Source organism: Oryctolagus cuniculus, chromosome 20 (genome assembly GCF_051225735.1).
Source record: "Oryctolagus cuniculus isolate XC-2025 breed Fujian yellow rabbit chromosome 20, ASM5122573v1, whole genome shotgun sequence".
NCBI classification, from domain to species: Eukaryota; Metazoa; Chordata; class Mammalia; order Lagomorpha; family Leporidae; genus Oryctolagus; species Oryctolagus cuniculus.
In genome coordinates this window covers 49041662-49059068 of record NC_142886.1, presented here as the reverse complement: position 1 = coordinate 49059068, position 17407 = coordinate 49041662, and the positions used below count along the sequence as shown (strand labels likewise).

Below are 17407 nucleotides of genomic sequence, written 5' to 3'. Positions count from 1 at the left end.
CCGGTCGGGGCGCCGGATTCTGTCCCTGTTGCCCCTCTTCCAGGCCAGCTCTCTGCTGTGGCCCGGGAGTGCAGTGGAGGATGGCCCCGGTGCTTGGGCCCTGCACCCCATGGGAGACCAGGAGAAGCACCTGGCTCCTGCCATCGGATCAGCATGGTGTGCCGGCCGCAGTGCGCCAGCCGCGGCGGCCACTGGAGGATGAACCAATGGCAAAAGGAAGACCTTTCTCTCTGTTTCTCTCTCTCACTGTCCACTCTGTCAAAAAAAAAAAAAGTCAATAATTCACTACTATTTATGACTGCCTATATCATCATTAGTGAAAATGTTATCCATGCTGTTGTCCATTCCAATGGACTAACAGAGCTTCTACCTTACCACGTCTTAGCAGTGACCAATGCTTCACCCTCCTCATTTATAACTTTACTTATTGATTCTGCCACTGATACGTCCATAATAGATATTTTTAAAATTGGAAAGCAGAAGACCACCAACAAGACCCCTATGAACTCCTGATAGTTGTTGATAGTATCACTTTAAACATGGGAATGGACCAGATTCTATCCATGTTGGGCCTCAAGGGTTCGGGCACAAGTTATTTACCGTATGTAACCATCATGTGGCCAAGTACCTGCCTGCTCATCCCCAGTGACCCAGAAGGGCCGTTCATCTCTTCTCTATTTCTGCACTTGTGTACTGATGAATCCTCTCTACACTAGCATTTACAAATAGCTTCAATTCTTTTTGTTAACAGAACTCCGTGTTTTAGTGATGGGTTCATCGTCAGCCTGCCTGTCAACCTGATCCTACAGATCTTGTCTGCATCGCTGAGCCAAGGTGGGACGTCTGGCTGTTACTCCTTCTAAGACATCGACACAAACATGGAAGAGCCCTAAACCAGCGCGAAGACGTCCGCACCCCAGAAGGAGGAGCGGGGGGCGATTCTCAAACACCGAGACACCTCCTCTGTCGACTGATAGACCCTCCCGCCTTCACGGGTATTTGAATGTTTATCTTTTTCTGGACACATCAGTCACGCAACTAACCCAGATGAAAAACTGCTGCAGAAACTTCTTTAGCCAGAAACAAAACGAACTTGCCCACACACTTGCCCCATTATCATTCGTCTACTTTAAATTCGCATTGTTCCCCTTTACCGTGTATCTTAACAATCAACGTGTTTCCCGTCTTCATCAGTCGTTGTTATAGTCAGTGTATTTATGCTAGCATTAATTTCCTGTGACATTATTTCTAAGAATTTCCAAACACTTGGCACCAATCTCACGTTTGCCACTGGCCGACGCTGGCTGTCTTTATTATGTCACCCGATTTCTAAAAGTCCAGTTGAGACGCCCAAGGCAAGAACACTGACCGTCACTCGAGGTGCCCAGGCTTCACAGGCAGGCGCAGGCACACGGCTGTGGCCACGACGTCCCCGAGGTCCCCGCGACGGAGCTCACCCTGAGGGTGAGAAAGCAGAGCTTTGGCTGAGGGTCTCGGACGGCAGCCATGGAGCCTGCCTTCCCTCTGCCATCGGGTCAGGCATTCACACAGTCCTACCTTATTTCACTTTTTCTTCAGAAAACGAAGGACTCGCCACTGACCCCGACGTGAACTCTGCCCGTAATCCATGCTGTCCGGGAGAACTCGCAGTGCCAAACCACTGATGTCGCTGTTTTCAGCGCACAGGAAGGGTTTCACGTTCGGTACAGTTCTAGCAGTGCTGTGTTCGTCCTAAACACTCCGGCGCCGCGCCGTCCGCTTCATCTCGGTTTATTAAACGCTCGTCCGTGTGGCACTTCATTGCTCCAGTTACAGAAACAGGAGGAAGAGCCTGGAAGGGACGCGGGGTTTCCGCCCTGCCGGAACCTGACTGGTGCTTCGGACGCCAGCACCGGTCACCACAGGCCCAGAAAGGCCGGCTTCTCCCTCGTCCACGACCCGATTATTTACTGACTAGCTCACTGATTCAATAATTATAATTCTAAAACTCTGCAATTCACAAAAACCCAAGAGAACTGACATCCCTAATAGGCACCTAGAGTCAGCCTCACTGCAATAAATCTCTCTAAGTGTCCTTCATGTCTCATAGCCACACGAATCACTAACGCTTCACGCTAACCCCACATGTCTACGGGCTCTGTTCGCCTTCTCTGACAGTATACCAGTATACCAGTAACAGAGAGAACCCGTGGGACGCCCCGCCAGCCAGGGAACTTGCTTTTCGTCTTTCACGTAGGCAATCAACACTGTAGCAATCGCAGCCGTATTTTTTCCTTTTGTAACAGTGAATGACTTTCCACTCACTACTAAGACTGAACATGGACACTGTCCGGATCATGCACTGTGCAAAGGGTAACAGCCATGCCCCGTTTATTTAAAGGAGGCTTGCGGTTTTTATAACATATTAATATTCTCTTGGATCATCCTATATTTTTGTAATTGAACAATGCTTTATCATGTTCATTTTATACACCTATGATTTATTTACGGAATCTTTACCTAATTGTAATCATAAAATGAAAATGTGTGAGGCCAGAACCAAGACTCCTGCAGAGCCCTGACAGTGCCTACAGGATCACACTAACCAGGAAAATGGATCACATTTCTCCCACTCTGGACCTCAGAGTTCTAGACACGTAGTCATCGCCGTGACGCACCCGCCACCAGTGGCCACCAGCGACCGGCGTGAGCCCTCTTTCTCTAGTCTCCCACAGATAATAATTTCAAAATACTACCATGCACAGAAACTGAAGGACAGCCTCGATGCTCCTTTCCGTATACCGAGTTATTCTCGCATCAGCGTCACTTTCATGAATTATCCCGGTTTTCGCCTAGTATCAACTGATGTCAGTGTCGTATCCTGGATTAGTCACTGGGCTACAAGTTTAGGCTTTAATCACATTTCACACTCTTTACAATGAGTAACAGAGTGAGTAAGCCTGAGGATGAAAGAAAGAAAACCTCAAACCAGGGAGAGAACGTTCACCACCGCTCACGTTAATCTCTGGGCTCGTAAAACGTAGAGCGACCACACAGCATGTGACCCGGCGGAAGGCTTCGGTCAGATCAGGGCCAGTCCATTCTAGGGTACCAGATGGAGAAGATAACAAAAAACTCAGACTTCACCCCCTGACTCTTGATTCTTCTTTTGTGGGTCCCACTTAGACAATATATAACATTTTCACTGTGTGTGTGTGTGTGTATACGTATACATGATTTTTTATATTGAGAAGGAATACTTTAAGATTAACTTAGAACAATAATATTGACACTTAGGTAAGATTGTGATTCTTACTCAAGGTAATAACACTGATTATCCATTATTTCTAAATGGCTATCTGTGTCTTTAATTCTTATTAATAATCTTACCTCAACACATGTGCCTACGGTTGGACAATGCCTCACTGTCTTCTATGTGTGTTTATTCATTTAGGTTAGTGAATTTCTCATTGATCATTATAAATACTCTCATTAATAAATCGCATCATTAATAAAAATGCTAAATGTGCCAACTCAACTCTAGGACGTCATCTTTGCACACCCCTAGTATTTCCCCATAGACTCAATGCGAACAGAGGGACGGGCCTCAGCGCACCCGAGCTCAGTGTTCCAGACACCCAGCCCCAAACGCACCAGCTGTCACGCTGGTCCACGTTTGGTTCTCTCATTCTTCTTTCGTGCCTATATTTTTACTGGTTAAATAATTAGGTCGTTAGCAATAAACAAATACATGGTTCAGAAAAATCCAGAAAGCTCCTTGAACGTCTGTGACATCCACCTACAGAATCAACTTCAACATGGACGAGAGCTCCAAACCTGACAGCACGCTGCATGCGCAGAGCAAACAGCACGCCGCACGTGGCGTCTACTGCTGAGCCGTGATTAATTTGTCAGTAATTTATTACTTTTTAATCTTTAACTGACAGGTAAAATTGTATGTGTTTATGATGTACCACACAGTGTTTAAGAGCCTGCATACAAATATAATCTATATATTCAATATAGAAGGACTAATCTGACTAAGAAGTGCGTGACTTTGAAGAGTAAATCAGTTTCATGTTAGAACATTCAGCATCTACTCTCTTCACCTTTTTCCAGAATAAATACATGCACTGTTACTAGCTCCAGGCACCCTGCTGTACTGTTGAGCTCTTGAATTTATTCCTTCAATATAACTGAACAATTTAATACTCTGTATTTATTAATGTCATAAATTCCTTCAAACAAATGGCTCAGACCAAGATAAGAACTCTGACCCTGACTCACCTTGGGGTAGCCTGGGTCACGGCAGAATTGCCGCAGTCAGCCGGGCCTCTCCGCTCCCGAGAGCACGAAGCACACACCCGTCACGTTCACGCTGCAAAACACCTGATAGACTCATTATCTGCTCCGATTTCTATCAACGCTACTTTTCCTTGCTACACATTTGAGTAGTGAACAATGTTCCACACTCTTCATCTCAATTCACTTATACGTTTGTCAATGTATCTTGTCCAAGGTTCTGTTAGGATAATATTTTAAAAATTCATGAACATGGCCGGCACCGTGGCTCACTAGGCTAATCCTCCGTCTCGCGGCACCAGCACACGGGGTTCTAGTCCCGGTCGGGGCGCCGGATTCTGTCCCGGTTGCCCCTCTTCCAGGCCAGCTCTCTGCTGTGGCCCAGGAGTGCAGTGGAGGATGGCCCAGGTGCTTGGGCCCTGCACCCCATGGGAGACCAGGAGAAGTGCCTGGCTCCTGCCATCGGATCAGCGCGGTGCGCCGGCCGCACCACGCCAGCCGCGGCGGCCATTGGAGGTGAACCAACGGCAAAGGAAGACCTTTCTCTCTCTCTCACTGTCCACACTGCCTGTCAAAAAAAAAAAAAAAAAATTTCATGAACACAAAGATCAAAAACAAGAGCCTTGTATGTCCCGAGTGTGTCCACAGCCCGGGCCCCTTCCAAGAGGAATGGATGGAATATTCCACGTGTTGGCGCTCCAAGCTGCAGGCAGAGGTGCCCATCGTGTGTGACTCACCACTGCCCAGGCTGACTCTCCCACCTCACACTGACAGAGGCGTGTCTCTGGATCACCTCGCTCGTGGAAATACACGCAGATCACAAAGTGCGAGGCGAACATCCACGAGAGCCCTGACGTCCACTTCTACAAAGACAGTGCACTGAAGGGTCCCAGACGCACACGGATCACAGCAACGCTCTTACCAACCCAGTCCAGACCAGCACGCTTGCTCGTCCCTGGTGCTGTCTAATACGTCTTCGTAAAGACAAAAGCCACTCCAGTGAAGACAAACACATTCGGAGTTACTCACCTTGGACTTCCCGTCCTCACAGAGACCCAACCAAAGGGCGACTGGTTCAGTGATCATAATGCAAAGGAAATACACACACAGAAGACCAGAGTTCCCAAGGCTGCACCTCGGCGTTCCAGACACATACTCACCGTCTATAGCTCGGACAGCACCAGCAGTCACCAAAGATCCCGGACCGGCCCTCGTGCTGTCCACTCGTCTGCTGACTGGGTCATTAGTTTCCTGAAGTCATTTGAAACCCTTTGAGCCACACAGTCTCAGGGATCACCTTCACACAGTCTCAGGGATCACCTTCACAGTCCTGGTCTGCATGATCTCACCTCCATGTTGCACCTTCATCATCCTCAGTTATTGACACACGCGTTCGTCAAAATCATTCACACTAACTCCGTACGTGTCAACTGCCTTCTGTGACTATTTCATGCTCTAATACTGCAGTGAACACCCTGAACACCAGCACTCTGTGACTCACGCTGGGGTCACGTCCAACACAGAGACGCAGCCAATGGGCTGGAGACCGTGGAGGACGCACAAGGAACCTCAAAGCGCCCTTCTGAGGAGTCCAGAGCAGTAGAGGGTTTTTCCAAACGGGCCACTGGCCCGCTGCTCTGAGCTTGCGAGATCTCTTCCGGGCTGGACCTCAGAGTTTCGGGCACGAGTTATTCATCCCAAGACTCATGCGCCGGCAGCTGTCATCACGGTCCCAGCGCTCACTTTCTTCTTCTCTACACTGTTTAGTAATGAATGTAATTAACTCCCTCAAAATACTGTTAAAAGCATGACTCACGAGTGTTCAACGAGACCAGGGAAATCTGCAGCACGCGTCCAGAATTGCTCAGACATCGACACGTACCCTTCTCGATGGTCGTGGCTTCCACACATGCAAGAGCCGGTACAAGGACGCACACTCACCCCCAGTTTGCGATGGCTGCGGCTGTCGGTGACCGCACTCCACACCTGCTTTAACGCAGTGCGGAGACCCAAGAGACCCCCGAACCAGGACAAGAACTTTGTGCTTCACACTGATCCCCAGGCTCCAAGCAGGGATGCAACCACAGAGACCAAGGTCAAGGTCAAGGTCAAGATCAACTCTCAAAGCAGCTCAGACAGGGCCGCTGTGGAGACCACAGAACGGGAGGCTGGCTTGTCCACAGCCAGTCAGTCATTGTGGCAATAATTAACTCAGGCTATATATAGTTTTCCTCTTAACTGAACACAAACGTTGTCGCTAACTGACACAGTCTGCACCATCCTTAGCAGAAAGCACCATGGTCACAGGACATTCATTTCAGTCAGTGTTGTCAGAATGCACTCAGAATCCCTGGGCCACCACGTTTTTAATTGAATGTGTCTGTCTGTCCACTGGTCTAACTGTAAGAATGGAAAGAAAACACAGCAACAGAGGCAACTTCAGACCCTTTCATGGTCCCGATGCTTGTCTACAGGCTGACTTCCACCCCCAAAAGGCCCACGCTTGCTTTGCTTTGGACACCAAGTTGCAAGCACTTCTCATTCACTGTGTGGGGTCACAGACAATGCCAGCCTACACTGTCACTACAGCCAGCACCCTCTCAATTTTCATTCTGTTCATCATTTACTTTGAGCAAGTCATTAATTCATTTGAGGAATAAAATCAAAACACGCTCTACAGCAACCTGGGAACATGAGACCTGACATCTCTGGTGTCTGTCTACACTCCTGTCCCGCATAGATTGTGTCACTTTCATTAATCAGCCCTTGTGTGGCACATTATCAATTAATAAACATAATGAAACAGCGTATCTGTAACTGGGTCATGGTTAATTTTCAATTCATTTAAAATCCTTAATAATACTGTGAACATCTTCAGTCCACTACTCAAAGGAAGATAAGAATTCGTAGCTACGCACATGGGTCTCTCTCCTAACAAGACGGATCTAATCACTGGAAGTCTCAATCATTCAGTGCCTCCATTCTGACAAGCACCGAGCAGAGAAGGCGCTAAGAGGCACTGAGGCATCCTCTCCCGACCCCACGTATTATTAATTCTGATTTACACCAATGCCCATTTCCCCTTACACATACAATGCTCCACCATCTGTATCTCAATTTTCTTATGCTTATGGGTTTTTATCCTGCCCTTGGCTCTTTTCCAGTAATTTTTCTTATTTTTTCTAAATGTTTATTTATTTTCATCTACTCAAAAGGCAGAACAACAGAGAGAGAGAGAGAGAGAGAGAGACTTCCACCAGATGGTTCACACCCCAAATGCCCACCACAGCCAGAGCTGGGCCAGGTTGGGGCCAAGAGCTCAGATTCCACCCAGGTCTCCCAGGTTGGTGGCAGGGGACCAAGCACTATACAATAATCTACAGCTCCCATGAGGCAGTAGCAGGGACTGGATTTGAATCGCAGGGACTGGGACTTGAGCTGGCACACCAGCACGGCACGCAGACACCCACACAGCAGCTTAACCCCCCTCACCACCACGCCTGTCATTCCAAAATGTATGGCTAGAAAAAGATCGAGAATAAGGTCTTCATACTTCCTGACATCTGCCCGAAGGGTCACTTCAAAAAGGGGGAAGGAGGGTTCCAGATGAATGGTGTTCACGGTGTGTGACTGACATGCCACCAGTCACAACTGCTGGCCCAGGACTGGCTGCGTTCCACTTCAGACGAATACAGATTTGTCCGTTGATTACTTAGTAAAGCAATGCACACAGACCTAGACACAACAGGAGTGCCGAACACCCTGACATCCACCTGTACACTCATACCCAGGGACCCAATGTTGTTCATTAACTGGGCTCGGTGCTTCATACGTGGATTACTGCACACAACGCTTCCTCTCTCAGCCTGGTGTTCACAGTGGCAGGCGTGTCCCTCTGCTTGTCTCTGACACCGTGGACTAGGGCGGTTTACACCTTTAAAACCCGGCCAGACGATGCCACGAACAACTACCCCCAGCGTCCTTCCTTCTCCCAACACACAGATGTAACCAAGGGGTACCTGCCGTCCAAGAAGGTGCCGATCACCGGGCAAGCGTCCATCCTGCGGCCTGCAGAGTGAAGCAGGTCACTGACAACGGGACATCCTCCTTGGCCTCTCTGCTTGTCACCGTCCTTGGCGACACCCCCCTGGGAACTCGGTGTTCGGAGAACGTGTGTTACACTTCCCCTTCAGGAAACAACGATTTGTAACCTGCCTCCACCCAGATGGTGAACAGTATCTTTGAATTATCTGCTGTGTGCATCATCGTTAGCCCAGGAGGTTACAGAGATGGACACGTACTTCTCTGGGCTGCCAGCGGTTTCCATAAGTCACACGGTCTACCTTGTTTCATCGCTTATTTTACAAGCTGACAAGGCCCCGTCTGCATTTATGCACGTGTGTGCATGCACACACATGTGACGTATGCGTATACTCCAGTCCTAACGGCTGGAGGAGCACAGAACAGATTCCCACTGCTGAGCTTCGCTCTCAGCGTCGCTAGTCATGATTCAGAGTGTATCACTCCTTTTTTAAAGTTTTGTTAATATAAAAGAACGGGTTTTATGCATCCCATAGGCACAGTTCCAGGAAGACAACCACGCTCCCCTCATCCCCTGCCCCCCCAAAGCCCTCCCCCAACCTTCCCCTCTCTTCATCAGTTTTTGTGAAGCCACCGCGTTAATCCACTCTATACTCACGGCTGAATCTGCCACTAATCCTCATATTCAACAGGTAAAAAGCAGGAAGACGCAGTTGCACAATGATATAAACAAGGGCTAAAAAGACAATCGTATCCCCAAATGACCACTCCGTTCCTGTGAGTTTTTGGATATTGTATATTAACTGCTACATGTCAGAGAGAACAAAAGGAAACGTGGTACACACACACACACACACACACACACACAGTGGAATACTACTCAGCCATCAAAAAGGATGAAGCCCTGTCTTTTGCAATAACATGGATGCAACTGGAAACCACCATGCACAGTGAAATAAGCCAGTCTCAAAAAAGAGTCCATTTATTCCATTCTCTCCAAAAACATGGCCAGTTCTGAAGCTGCCCTGACCAAGAACGCAAACACTGTCTATGATGCGTATACTTACACCTTCATCAGCCAGAGCTCACCGGCACACAGCACTTGTTTCTCTCTGGACTTTAGTGTTTTCTATAGACAGAGACAGCACGTCTTACCTCATCCTGTATTTTTATGATTGGCCAATGTTCACCTATTCTACTTTTTAGGTATTTATATATTATCCATATTTATTGATCCAGGTTAAAAAAAAAGAAATAATGAAAATACATAATCAGAAAGACCAGATACAAACATATTCTGTACTCCCGACACCTGAGTCCAGGGTCCGCCAAACACAGGGAATGGGTTACACTTCTCTGGTGACAAACTTCGGAGCTCCAGACACGGATTCGTCACACCTGACTCATGCCTCCCGCGGTCGCCCTGGGCCCAGGAGCAGTGTTCTGTACGCACCGTTTCCACACTGCCTGCTGACTAATTCATTATGTCACTAACGATGATTTGAAGCCTCTGAATCACAAAAACAGAAGAGCCTTGATATTTCTAATCTTAAAAAGAATTATTTCACAGGTGCCAGTTCATAGCCCAGCTGCTCCAATTCTGATCCAGCTCTCTGCTATGACCTGGGAAAGCAGTGGAAGATGGCCAAAGGCCTTCGGCCTCTGCGCCCACGAAGGGCACCCAGAGGAGGCTCCAAACTCCTGGCTTTGGATTGGCGCAGCTCCAGCCATTGTGGCCATTTGGGGAGTGAACCAGCAGATGGAAGACCTTTCTCTCTCTCTCTCTCTCTCTCTCTCTCTGTTTCCCGCCTCTGCCTCTCTGTAACTCTGCCTTTCAAATAAATTAATTAATCTTTTTTTTATTTTTATTTTTGACAGGCAGAGTGGACAGTGAGAGAGAGAGAGAGAGACAGAGAGAAAGGTCTTCCTTCCGTTGGTTCACCCCCCAAATGGCTGCTACGGCCGGCACTGCGCTGATCCGATGGCAGGATCCAGGTGCTTCTCCTGGTCTCCCATGGGGTGCAGGGCCCAAGCACTTGGGCCATCCTCCACTGCACTCCCTGGCCACAGCAGAGAGCTGTCCTGGAAGAGGGACAACCGGGATAGAATCCGGCGCCCCAACCGGGACTAGAACCTGGTGTGCCGGCGCCACAAGGCAGAGGATTAGCCTATTGAGCCATGGCACCAGCCAATAAATGAATCTTTTAAAAAAAATTCTAACAATGATATATCTGAGTCATTCATTAACCTCAGTTTTCACAGACATTAAAATTAGACCCTTCATAGTAATCCTATGTCTGTCTTGGGGATATAATCGGTTATATTATGTAATTGTTTTATAATTCATTAAATCCTCTTAAAAACACTCAAAGGGGTGACCCTGGGCAAGGTGCTTGCTAAGCCGGGTGCAAACACAGCATGTGACCCCTCAGACAAGTGCGTCCACACCCTGGGCTGGAACAGTCGAGACGGGGATGGCAGAGACAGACCCACGTGGAGCACTGTCCCTCCCATCATTAGTCAGCCACTGAGGCCATCATTAGTGGGCAGATTTGATTTCATTTTCTCTTCGATTGGAGCAATCCAAACCGACAATTGACCCAGAATGTCAGTATTGGCTATAATTACACCCCCTACATCTTCAGCCAGTGAGGGGATGTGTCAGGGTGTAGAATGCCTAACCTCGACACAGACTTTCATAATTGGATAATGATTCTCGTTTCCATCTCTATTACACACTGATTGATTCTTACACTGATCCAATTATGAAAATCGGTAACAACAAACACGCTCTTGTATTTCTGAACTCCGTCTACGAGATCAGACTCCCTTCAAACGTCACGAGTGGTCATTGCTGACCCAGGACTGGTGCTCATTGACAGCTACTTAAGCCTTACCATTCACGGGAACCTAAGGAAGCCCTGTTCCTACGAGAATCATCTCACAGCGATGTTACCTCCTCATTAACTAGCTTCAGTTTCATTCACCCATTAACCCACAGAAAGCTTTATATTTAATGCTCTATTTATCAGTGAGCTACATAATTATATTTCTAAGATTTCAATGATACAGTGAATACCCTTAAACAAACCTCCCAAATCACGAAAAGAACTCTGACAACACTCACACGGTCTCCACGTTCCTAACACAGAGGCAGCCAGCGAGCCCGTGACCGTGCCAGAGGGGGTCACCGCCCGCGAGGCTTCCATCCGAGGATTACAAAGCAGAGCGGAACAAAGTCAAGATATCTGTTCTTCTCCTTTCCCAACTAGTATTTGCTATTTACTAAATTTGCATAATACATCCATGCTTTCTGTTAAGAAAACGCTTAGCCTCGAACTTGGAACTGACCCAGGACAATACTGAGGGACCCCCCCGAGAGAGCACCCAGCAGCGCCCACAGCAGCCAGTGACTATCACCTGTCACTGTCTACAAAGAGGCCACACCAGGACCCACTGGATTGCGACCACGATTTCTTCCCTTGCCCACGCTTCACCCTCTTCAACTTCACTTATCATGGGCATTTTGTCACTGGTGCTTGGGAACAGTGCAAACAAAATCTGTGAACCTCAGAAGGTCAAGAATGGGACCTCCGGGCACATCTAAGGCTTCCGTAGGCTCGCTTCCGCCAGGAGAGGCCACGCAGCCCAGAGTCGGACACACTCAGCGCTGGGCACCCGCAACGCCACGGCCAGCAGTGATGGCCATCGGGACGTCCCACCTCTGCCCCCTCCGTCCCACGTGTACTGACTGAGGAACACTTCAACTGAGTAATGACAAGGAAACGTCTCCCCGGATCACAGAAACCGGAACCATCACCCTTGAGCACCCCTCACAACGTCTCCTTCATTAACCGGTCTCCATGTGCTGTCACTCACTTCTTTTTCTCTCGAATAAACGACCCACCTGGGCACAAAGCGAGAACCCTAACTGCTACAAATCTCTGGCTGGCCCACTCACTCCTACCCTTTGGTCTGTTTACGATTTCATTCATGAATCTATCATCGCAGCTGCTATCAACAAGAACCCCCGCCACACCCCTGCAAACAACGCACGCGCACGCTTCTCCCACGCACACTGCCGTATTCGTTTATTTTTAAACTTACTGAGGGTCAGGAAATCAAAATCCACAAAGGCCCAGAGACGGAGCCCACAGGCCCTGCTGGGAACACGGCAGGCAGTGGCTCTGGGGCTTACGAAGCCCAGTGGGTTACGCACACCCCAGTCCTCCCTGGGCACTGTCCCCCTGGAGCCCATACACCCCGCCTCCCGTAGGGGTCACGAGCCCACAGTGAGCACTCAAACCCTGTCCTCTACGAGCTGACATCATCTTACTTTCTTTATAAATTCAGCCTCTAAAACAGGTACCATGCACATCAACAGCACACCTTGAGATCTACGCTTTAAATCTGACCCACAGACCTATCAATCACAGGTGTAAGAAAACCAAGGAGGAATAATACACAGCTATGAACATGAATTGAAAGTTTCACTCTCTTTAAATTTGCTTCTCTGGGGGCCGGCACTGTGGCGCACTAGGTTAATCCTCCGCCTGCGGCACCAGCATCCCATATGGGCGCAGGTTCTAGTCCCGGCTGCTCCTCTTCCCATCCAGCTCTCTGCTATGGCCTAGGAAAGCAGTAGAAGATGGCCCAAGTCCTTGGGCCCCTGCACCCATGTGGGAGACCAGGAGGAAGCTCCTGGCTCCTGGCTTCAGAGCGGCCTTTTGGGGAGTGAACCAGCAGATGGAAGACCTCTCTCTCTGTCTCTCACTCTCACTGTCTTAACTCTGCCTGTCAAATAAATAAATAAAAATTTAAAAAAAAATTTGCTTCTCTGGACTAAAAGACTCAATTCTAATACTCGCTTCAGAACAAATCCTCCTAACTGGTCCGTGCTTGGTGGCTTTAATCTCCTGAGTCATTACGTACCTGCGCACGTGCCGCCGGCTGACGTGGGTCCCAGGCTGGGGCTATTTCCATTGTTCGAGAAACATGAAATTACAACTCTATTCCAGTAAACATGCTTATGGAAATCACACGTCCAGCAGGTTTTTATGTATTCATTTGCACGATATTTACATGCGATGACTCACTCACAGCAGAACCGACGCACACAACAGCCCAGCAAAGCCCAGCAAGGCTCACCGACTGCTCCCGCCATTCGTCAGCAGGCTCAGTGCCGGGAGAGGTCTTGAATGGACTACAACAATGGTGTGAAAATATAATTTTACACCTTCCTTTGAGAGCTGATTCCATTTATATCACAGATTCATGTACTACTCTCCTTACAATTACACATTCTATTAAGCTGTGACAATGAACAAGAAGAATGGGCCACTTGACCTTGACAACTGTTCATTTCCTATGTGCTCCCACCTCATGCAGTTAACAAAGCAGCATTGTAGCCAGCAATACAAAGCAGTGATGACAAAGCTAAAGCAACACATCGAGTGGCCGGGAGAGGTCGGAAATGGCACCAATCTGTCCACAGCTGCGCCGCACGGCGCGGTCTCGTTTGTCGCCTTCTTCGATTTTATTTGGCTTGTGCCCATTGATTCACCTCTTACAGCACTCCAAGCACCAGCGAACAAACCACCCGACAAGACAAGAGCGCTGACTCTGGCTTACGTGAGCCCGCACACTCCGTGGCCACAGAGCACGGTCAGCCCTGATCCTGGTTAAGACATCGGCACACTGGTTGGCACAGCGGCTGTGCTAGCTTGCATTTCCAGTGTAGGAGAACCCGCCTCTGCCCGCGTCCACAGCACACGCGACTTTCTGTCTTACTGACAGCGGCATCTCACGGTGACAGAGCGTTTCTCGTGGGCTGGTTGGCCACTGGTTCTGCTTCCGAGGATCTCTCTGTTCACGTCCTTTGCCCATTTCTTCGCTGGATTAGCTGCTTTCTTGATGCTGGGGTTCCTGATATATTCTGAACAGTAATCCTTTGTCACGTAACTGGCTTGCAAATATTTGCTCCCACTCTGCCAGAAGTCTGATTTCATTTGCTGGCGTGAGTTTCTGAGCCTGATGGGATCCCACTGTCTAGTTTTGCTTTTGCTGCCCATGCTTTAGGGTCTTATAAATAACTCAAAAACTCATTGCTTATACCAATGTCTTTAAGTGTTTTCCCTAAGTCTTCTTCCAGCAATTGATATCTGCCTCTCAGATCTTAAGAACACCAGTAAAATGGAGTAACTTTCTTTCTCTAACAGAGGCAACCTTGGGTTCTTTACTAACTCACACATTTTTAAGCTATCCTAACGTTAATTAATTTGAGCAATGGAATCAATAGCCATGACATACATTAAGACCCTTGATAGGCCTAATACCAAGTTTATACAGTCAATTCTATCGAAGGAACTAAATTATTTCTCTTTTCATGTTGAGCCTCAAGTTCTGGCGTGTGTAGTCATTATGCCTACTCTTCAGTGCCGGCCCAGGTTCACTCTGTCTTCACCCATGTCTGCACTTGCTGATTAATTCACCAATAAAATAAATTAGCATCAGAAAGTCACAAAAATCCAAGAACAAGATTTGTGTATGCCTCTGACACCTGTCTATAAAGTTACTTCCCAATAGATTGATTTTACTAGCTGACCTCAGCATTTCATGTATTATATGTGTTAATCAACATAATGATTTTATCAATCCCATCTTTAAGATTAGGCCATGGTTAGTGGTTAGTCTTAACTGATTACATCCTAAGCTCTACAATAATACAGTGACAACTTTTACAAACATTCAAAGACAAGACAAGAACGCTGGCAGTTACATGCGTTGGGCTCCACGGCCTGCACATACAGACACCCACACAGCTCCTGAACGAACGGATCCTTAAGGCAGCACAGTGCAGGCGCAGTGCGGAAGAACGCGGCAGAGGAGCCAATTGCCTTCTCTCCAATGACTCATCTTCCCCATCCCCTGTATCCTGTCCTGCAGGCATTTCTCAATTTATCCTAACATACGTGTGTTTTTCTTACAAGACAACCTTGAACTGACTCACCCAAAAAGACTGGCCACGGCTTCCTTATCTGAGTCTACGTGACACCTTTCATGTGTTGGCTTCTCTACTGTAGTTAGCCTTGAACATGCCATCGGCGCGTCCTGCCTCACCACACATATTCACAGGTGAGAATGCTGAATTCTAGAATTGTTCACTACGTCCACCATGGACCAATGTACAGGAATAATAATATACAAATCCATGAATCCAAAATAAAATATTCCCAGCTTCCACACCTCAGGTCACTCACAAATGAGCCCAACACATGGACCAAGTTTCCTGCTTGCTCACCTCCCAGCTCCACGTCAGCCATCATCCAAGACTCACACCGCCGGTTCCACCATTGAGTGCATTTTCTTCATACTAATCTACATTTTATTATTCACGAGTTATGAATAATTACAATAAAATCGACTATGAATCAAAAATTTCAAGGGAAAAAAGTCCCTAAGGATCCCTAACATCTGCCTATGGAATCATTTGTGTGTCTCTCTCATGAATCCCCCTCGTTAGCATAACCTACGCAACGGTTGGCCTTCTTTGACTATATTTGCTGTATTTCAAAGCCAGAGTCGGTGACTGTACTGAGCAAACCTCCAAAGCCCAGACAAGACAGGGCTGTCCCTCACGCTGGTCTTCCTGCTTCAGGCACAGCCGTGCAGCTCAGGGAAGCGCGAGTCAGCGCAGCTGTGCCTGGGAAACACAAAGCAGCCGAGAGGGAAGCGAGTTCAGAGGTTCTGTTTGTGCCCAACAAAGGCAGCGGCCTGGTTCTGCTCTTGCTGGACCTCAGAGTTCTTGCAAGCATCCATTCGTCGGCACAGCTCGTACGCCGGAGCAGCCGTCACTGATCCAGGCACAGCCGCCAGCTTCATCATGCGTGTCTACAGACTTTATTCCTTATCAACTCATTAAGGAGAATAAATCACACAAAGAGTTCAGAAACCAGAGAACTAGATTCTTGGACACCTCTAACATCGGCCTATCAAATGCCTTCCCGTTACCAACATTTCTCTTTCATTAATTGATTTCAGTATTGCATGTAGGGATCAATTAACATGAAGCTTCCCATTAATCACATCTTACAATTTATCATTAATATTATAACATTGTATATTGGCTCCTACACTGATGCATTTAGAGTAAAAGAATCAAAATTCATCAAAGTACCCCAAGAAAATGGCCACTTTTTGTTTCCAGAATCTATGTGCAGGATCACTTCCAGCAGAGGCGGAAGACTGTGGCTTCTCCTGGAAGCGTCTTGGGGCTCCAGCACATCTTACTCACCTCCTGCGCCTCCTGCGCCAGCAGCGTCATTGCCGGCTCAGATGGGGCCTCTTGTACTTGGCTCTCAGCTACACTTGATCATTCACTAACTCACCAACATCGGCTTCACAGCCCCGTCAATCACATGGCCGAACGGGGAGAACCCGGCGCATCCCGGCCTTCCGCACTCCAGTGATGCACGGATGCGCCTCGGAGAACTCCGGACGGTGACACAGCTGTGACGTCTCTCACCCGGGGCTTGGTTCTGCCGACACAGAGGCAGTCACAGGTCTCAGGACCGGGAGTCTCTGACCCATTCTGCAGAAAACCAAGCTCTGCAGCGGAGTTAAAAAAATTACGGCCTGTCCCATCGACCCTCCGGCTCCGTGCTTCCTTTATTTAATGGTTGAGCTGTTAACTAACATTTCATAAGGGGGACTTCTTCTCTCTTAACAAAATGGCCAACCTCAAACATGCGGCCCAGGGTGCCGGCGCCGCAGGCGGAGGATTAGCCTAGTGAGCCGCGGTGCCAGCCCCTCAAGATTATTTCTAAGAGGAAAATGTGACCGCACATGCTGTGTGCTGCACCTGAGTTTCAGACACCTGCTCAAACTCCACCAAGGCCTTCACAGGTTTTTTTCATCCATTTTTATATCACATTCCTAACCTCAGTCTAGAGAATCATTTCCACACAGACTCGGGTCTTTCATTAACTGATCAGTGTCATACATTATTAATCATGCAATATAAGACTTCATATCGGCTGGCGCCGCGGCTCACTAGGCTAATCCTCCGCCTTGCGGCGCCGGCACA

The 17407-nt window shown here is 48.1% G+C and overlaps 1 long non-coding RNA gene and 3 other non-coding genes across 4 annotated transcripts; all 4 read right to left on the bottom strand.

Annotated features, from left to right (window-relative positions):
* Positions 1 to 677: 677 nt before the first annotated feature.
* On the bottom strand, positions 678 to 8017 carry LOC149120169 (uncharacterized). The gene is made up of 2 exons (XR_016226697.1): positions 1558 to 8017; positions 678 to 1458 (listed from the first exon to the last, which is right to left on the bottom strand). It is a non-coding gene; the product is annotated as an uncharacterized LOC149120169 (long non-coding RNA).
* LOC127487894 (small nucleolar RNA SNORD113/SNORD114 family) lies at positions 2614 to 2684 on the bottom strand. Its single transcript, XR_007915162.1, has one exon. It is a non-coding gene; the product is annotated as a small nucleolar RNA SNORD113/SNORD114 family (small nucleolar RNA).
* Positions 5411 to 5482, bottom strand: LOC127487893 (small nucleolar RNA SNORD113/SNORD114 family). Its single transcript, XR_007915161.1, has one exon. It is a non-coding gene; the product is annotated as a small nucleolar RNA SNORD113/SNORD114 family (small nucleolar RNA).
* On the bottom strand, positions 5944 to 6016 carry LOC127487891 (small nucleolar RNA SNORD113/SNORD114 family). Its single transcript, XR_007915160.1, has one exon. It is a non-coding gene; the product is annotated as a small nucleolar RNA SNORD113/SNORD114 family (small nucleolar RNA).
* Positions 8018 to 17407: the final 9390 nt, after the last annotated feature.